Source organism: Lycium barbarum, chromosome 2 (assembly GCF_019175385.1).
Source record: "Lycium barbarum isolate Lr01 chromosome 2, ASM1917538v2, whole genome shotgun sequence".
NCBI classification, from domain to species: Eukaryota; Viridiplantae; Streptophyta; class Magnoliopsida; order Solanales; family Solanaceae; genus Lycium; species Lycium barbarum.
Window position 1 is genome coordinate 98,062,416 of NC_083338.1, and position 7,188 is coordinate 98,069,603.

The window sequence follows — 7,188 nt, forward strand, 5'->3', positions numbered from 1 at the left end:
TTTTTTTAAATCTTACAAAAAATGACTCACACCCCTCTCCTATCCCCCTCTGTCTCCACCCACTCCTTCCTTCTCCCTATCTCTTCTCCCACCACACAAATTACTATCTTTTTTAAGCTACTAGTACTAATTAACGTAAATTCAAATTCCAACATTAAAATGGACGAGCCAGTGCAGAGCATTGAAGAGCAAATATGCATTTCTCTTATTGCATTCAACTATTAACTCGATCACTATTCTTTCAATATAATGCGGGCATGGTACAATAATTACAATTCACAACATCAAAGTTTATAATTAGAGATACAATTTAATTTTAATAATTAATTTCTAATGAAATACACAAATATTAGCAACAATATTTGGAGTAATTCATTTTTTTAAATACAAGCCAAGTACATGACAAATCTCAATTTTGACATTTATAGAGTTCGAAGTTGTCTTTAATTTGATTTGAGGAGTTTGAATTTTTTGAATAGAATATGTTGTTTGAAGTTAAAAATGTGATTATCCATTGATTTAACATGAACAAGAAGCAGAAACTCCATAAGCAGCCATTGTTGAAGCTCGAGGCTTCAAAGTTTGTAATCAGGTTTCCATAAATAAAATCCATTTTAAGTGGAAATTGTTGCAAAAGAGCGGGTACGTATTGAGGAACCTAAATCTGAAATTTAGGGTGATGTGGTGTAGCTTTTGAGGCGTTTTGGATGGATTTGGTGCTTGGCTTCAAGGAAGAATTAAGCGAAGTTAATTTTTGTATACTAGTGTATAATATTGTATATGGGTACATATGGGTGTATATGAGTTGTAATATTGTATAATATTGTATATGATGTACGGGTGTATATGAGTGTATGAGTTATAATATTGTATATGGGTGTTTATGTATATAGGCGTATAACTATGTATATACCTGCAAACACCTATATACATAATGTACTTGTCTTTTGCATATAAGTGTATAAGTAATGTATAAAAGTGTTCTTGGGTTAAAGCTTTGCAATATAAATTTTGAGCTATTTTTTTGCAATGTAAGTGAGCAAATTGTATATTTATTCCCCATAAATATATCACTAATTAAAACGGTAAAAACAGATCGATCTAAAAAATATATACTCCTTAAATAATTTATTTTAAAACGACAAATATTTGAAAAGCTTCAATTTATTAAATGACCATCATATGTTGATATGAAATTAGAGGCAGTACTTTTCTATGTTAGAACTGTTTTTCTTTTGTAATAAAAAACGTTATTACTGTTTAGATTCAAAAATTTTCTGTGATTATAAGTTTTTAAAATAATTTTACCTATAGAAATATGAAATTTGTAGTAACATTATTTTAGTTAGTTTTATTTTAAATATGAAATTAACACTCAAAGTAACAAAAAAATTAAATTTTTACCCTCGTAATCCAAACTTCATCACTCTTTTTGAGAAAGATAAGTTTATTCAGAAAGTTGAGCAATTGTTTTATTTTGATTTTTTCAAAGATAATCTTAATAATTTTAGGTATAAAATAACATGATTTATAGTAATTAAGTAGCTAGTTTTTATGCTATTTTAATTTAAGTATGTAAATTTTATGTCAAAATAGATAGGAAATCAAAATGTGCCTCTCCCACAAAAATTAAGACGTATGGACGCTTCACTCTGAATTCTACCACTAGGGATATAAGGATTTTATTAATATATATATAACGATATGCTTCTTCTAAAAGCTTAGATCATTAAAACAAGTTTTTCGAAATTATACGTAAGTTGTAATGATTTCATAGTAAGTGATTAATGTACACGTATCTTGGAGAATCAATATTATTCCTAATAAAGTAAAATGAATTCATATTATTGGTTGTTAGTCCTATTATTATGTTCTGTTTTACACTTGATCAAGAAAACCATAATAGCGTGTGGATTTTTTTTTTTCCAGCTAATAGCGCGTGGATCATTGATGCTTCACTTGTGCATGTGCACTCATGTCATCTTTTGATGACATACTTGTTATTTGTTAAAGGCGAAAGTCAGCGGCCCCTAAACTTATCATGAGATTTCTCACGGTCAACTAAATTGACGTTTGTTCTAATTTAACATCTAAATCATTCCAAATTTGTACCACATAAACACTTTTTGCTGACATGACAAAAAAAGTGAAACACACTTTTCTTGGGCGCATTATCTACTCTTAAATACTAATTTTTTTTATTTTTTATTTTTGTTAAAAACTTACCTCTTTTAAAATATGACTTTAATTAAATTATAAAAATAAAATAAAAATAAAATGAAAAAACTGGACCATGCGTTTAACCCATGCGTCAGTCACCTCCCCCCCCCCCCCCCTCGACCCCCTCTTCGTCTTCTCCACTTTTGCTTCTGTTCTTCAATTTCTTTTTTTCTTTTTTTGTTCTTTTGTTTTTGTTTCTTTTGATTCTTTCTATAAAAATAATTTGTGAATTAGATATTTCTTTTGATCACCATTTTCTTTATCTTTTCTAAATCTGAAAAGCACCATCACCATCTTGTTCACCGAAAAAATGGAGACTCACCACTTCTACCACTCTCTTTTTTATGGAGTGTGCATTCTCACCTTTCATTGATTAACTTATATTTAGCAAGAACTTTAAAGATTGAAGGACCATAATTATAATGGTGGTCCGGCGGTGGCCGGTGGCGGATTTCGACGGTGAAGAAAGTAAAACGGGATCCTAAGGAGAGGGAAAAGAAAGGAGGGGTGAGTCTTGGAAAGGCATTGGTGGACCTAACTGAAGGAAGAAAAGGGGAATAATTGTTGGTTGGGTGGGGGGATGGCTGCTGGGGGTGGGAGAACGGCGAAAGGTGGTGGTGGTTTAACGAGGAAGAAGAATAAAGGGGGTGATTGTTTGGGTTGGGGGTGGGTCCAGTTCTTTCTTTTTTAACTATTTGTTCTAATTAGTTAATATTTTCTAATAATTATTTTGAGGCCAAATGCCACGTGTCATAATTTAATTTGTCAATTTTGCCACATCATACGTGAGTGAACCACACACACTCATATTTTTCAATGATTGTTAAAAAAGTGTTTATGTGGTGCAAATTCAGAATGGCTTAGGTGTCAAATTGGAATAAGCGTTAGTTTGGGTGGTCATGAGGAATCTCGGGACAAGTTTAGGAGGCCGCTTATGACTTTGGCCTTTGTTGCAGGCCTGCATATTTTATTTAGTGAAATCTCAAAACTAGTACTCTATTTTTTTGGATTGTAACACCGTTTAGTTTATATATGATTTTCCTAAAGATACTTGCTGAACTTTTATAATTCGTATATCTTGAGGAATGGGAACTTCAAATAAATTCACTTTGTGAGATTTTTTTTTTCTTCGGCAAAAAGGATATTCTATTCATTAATTAAACTTAAGAGTTATTGCATAGAGAGACTAGCCTGGGTAGAATAGTACTCATTCCGTCTCTTTCTAATACAGAAATAACAACTGCGGGGGGATTGGGGTACATGATCAAGCTTCCAAAAGTATCTAGCTCGCATCCTCTTTTTGCTAACTGGTCCGCAACTCCATTAGCTTCCCTATCACTTTGTGAGATATTTATATTTGAAAATGAATAGAAACTTGAAATAGAGAATTTTATTCATTGAATATAAAGCCTTGCTTAGCGTTTTTAAATTTTCAAATCAAGTACTAATAGGTGAAGTATTGACAGTATTCGCACGCTAACTCCTGTAAGGTTTTGCACCTTCGAATGTAGGCTAATATATAAGCTAATGCAAATATCGAAGTTGGATGCAGGACATTGATAGAGTTTGAATTTAAGTTTTTCAAAATTTAATCTTCTCCCAAAATAATGCAGAGAAATTTATAAACTACATTTTGAAGTTACATTCCCCTCCCTTTCTAGTAAATTATTTTACTCGGTACTTATTACAAAATGTCAAATTCCTCTAAACTCATTAATTTTATTGGATTTTAATGTGAGACATTCTGTCTCAACACTCCATTGGTACTTATATATATGGTCCACATATTCCTCGCTCTTTAAATGGTGTTCCTTATCTTTACAAATTTTGGCTTTGCCTCTATGAACTTTTGTGTTTAGCTTTGCAAACAGTTTTAAGGGCCATTGGCAGTTATTTGAAATGGTTTGCTCGGAAGTTTCCTATTGGCAAATTTGCATCGAAATGAGATGGGAAAACTGGGCTTCAGATACTCGTATGGGAGAGTAATTTAATTTTCTAATTATAATTCAAGGGGATAAAAGTGTGAGACCACATATTAAGTATTAATCTTTAGCTTAACTAAACTCCAAAAGCTAGCTAATGAGGAGAGAATTGTCCAAGTTCATCTAAGGAGACCACCCTTTTCTTTTTCATTCCGATGTGAGATTTTTCAACACCCCACCTTACACCCATGGTTGGAGTTGGAGATCTAGTGCTTGGGCAATTTAATACAATGGGTCCAACGTCGATACACAATAATTGAGATGGGTCTGCTCTGATACCATGTCAAAAAGGATCTTGGGTCTAACTCAACTCCAAAAACTAGCTTATGAGGGGAGGATTACCCAACTCCATATAAGGAGATCATCCATCCCTTTTTATTTGATGTGCGACGCTTCAATACCATAAAGGTTGAGCAAGAGCATACAATAACTTGACCTATAAGATTAGGACGTTATATGTGGCATTGAAGTTCCAACCTCTCCTAATATGGTGATGAGACAAACCTTAGCAAGAATATTTAGGGGTGAGTTTAATAACCTGTGTATTGTTGATGTTTGAACTCAAAATGAATTTATTTTGAAGCTTGTGTTACACCTCGGAAAATATTCCGTTGATGCACAGTGAATAAATTAACGAAGAGAACGAAGTATACGATATTTCGATAAGTAAGAAATGACATTCGATGACCCTAATTAAGATTTCAAAGATGTTTGAGATAGGGGGAGAAAGTTTGCCAAGAGAAGGCAAGGCTTACGATAGATATTGAAAAGGAATTACGAGTAACAAGTTAACAAGGATTTAGTGATGCTTTGGAGAAGAGTTATAACGTCCCTTAGATTGTTAATGAGGTGATAAACAAGTGTTAAGAAGGTTCCATAAGGATTGGAGATCAAACGAGTCGACAAAAATGAACCTCGGAAAACTGGGGATTATACGGCCAAACATACTGGCTGTATAAAACATACAGTCCGTATGTTGGACCGTATAATCAGCCCAGAATGACATACTTCGCTGGACCAAACATACGGCCCGTATAAAATGTATGGACCGTATGTTGGTCCGTATATCTGGTCGGGGACAAATTGGTTCATTAAATAAGGGATCCAAGTTTCATTTCATTTCATTTCCATATCACACCCGTTCTCTCTAAAACATCTCTTTACATTTATTCCACAAGAATTCAAGAGGTATTAGTGATCAACAACATAAACTAAGTGAATCAAGTGTAAGAAACCCATTAAAAGATCATCCAAGTCAAGAAATCTCATTGGAGATGAACTAGGGTTTTGGCTCAAGTGAAGTATTTCCACCCAAGCTTGTTCCTACAACATCTAAGGTAAGATTTATGGTATTTCTATGTTGTTTGAGGTATTTGAGAGTTGAAATACTTGGATTGTGGAAGGTTATAGAAAAATGGGTCATGAATGTGGAATAGTGCCATTTTGAGTAATATCTTGAATTGAGTCATGATTCTTGATGTGTTGTGATATTGATATGTTATAAATGATGTTAAGAACACGGGATAGGCAAAGTATATGAATGAACGTAGTCGTGTGTTATGACCATGGATATGGGTGATTGGAAGTGAATTGAGAAATGTAGATAATGTGGATGAATAAGGACTATTGTTATGATATTGTGAATGTATTATTGACGTTTGGGACTTGATTTACGATATAGAGGAATGTCGTATAAATAAAGGAGATGCTGTCCGATTTTCTCTAAGTCTTAATCGTGTATGCTAGCTATCGATTTCTAATGATAGTATAACTTTAATGAAGGTAGAAACGTGAGCATTGGATGAGAACGCGCAAGTGGTAAAATAGTTGAACGGAAAGGTATGTAAGGCTAACCCTTCTTTCGTAAGGCATGGTTCTTTGGCCAATCATCTAAATCTTCTATAAGTCTATGATGTCCTCCAAATGATTCTATCTTCAAAGCTACAAGCTTATGATTCTTGATATGTATTACGATTGTACTAAGTTCCTCATATGACGAGTAATCCTATAAGGATAGATGTAATGAACGATGATAATAGCGATGACGATAACGATGACGATAATGACAGTGATGATAATAGTATAGATTCTTATGAGCTATTATGTATATGTATCTATGTATGACTATTATGGAACCCCGAGCTTACAAGGCCGGGTAGAATATGTATATATTGATGTAAAGCGTGCACACCTCTGCAGATGGTATGGATAACCCTGAAACCTTGGTAGGGTCAGGTATGTGTAACCTTGAGCCTTGGTTGGCCAAGTATGTATGATAACCGAGCCTAGCCATGGTCGGGTATGTGAAACACCGAACCTTCGTGGTCGGGCATGCTATGTAAATGTTATTTATATGCTATGGATATGTATATGATATAGATATGAGTATGAATACGGATATGATACGAATACGAATAAGAATATGTATATGATATGAATGTGAATAAGGATATGTATATGGATACGAGTATGGATACGAAATGTAAACGAGTACGGATATGAGTATAGATACGGATATGGATGTATGTACACGAATACGCGCTAGAAATGGAAAGTCCCTATGAAAGGCAAGTAAGTTCTTATGACGTTGATACTGCTATCTCCCATCTTATGCTATTTCTCATGTTGCTTATTATGCTTCTATATTTATGTTGATCATGCTTTACATACTCAGTACATTCTTCGTACTGACGTCCTTTTGTTTGTGGACGCTGCGTCATGCCCGTAGGTGCCCAGGAAGACAGACTTGGCCCATAGCTACATTTATCAGGGACTACATAGCGGAGCTCCATTTCATTCGGAGCTATAGCTTTTGGTATTGATTCTTTTATGTACATATTTATGGGCATAGCGGGGTCCTGTCCCGCCTATATGATATGACACACTCTTCTTAGAGGCTCGTAGACATGTGTATATGGTTAGATGTGTTTGGCCTTGTCTGCCTATATTTTGGATTTCATTTTGTTAGCCTCGTCGGCTTATGTAC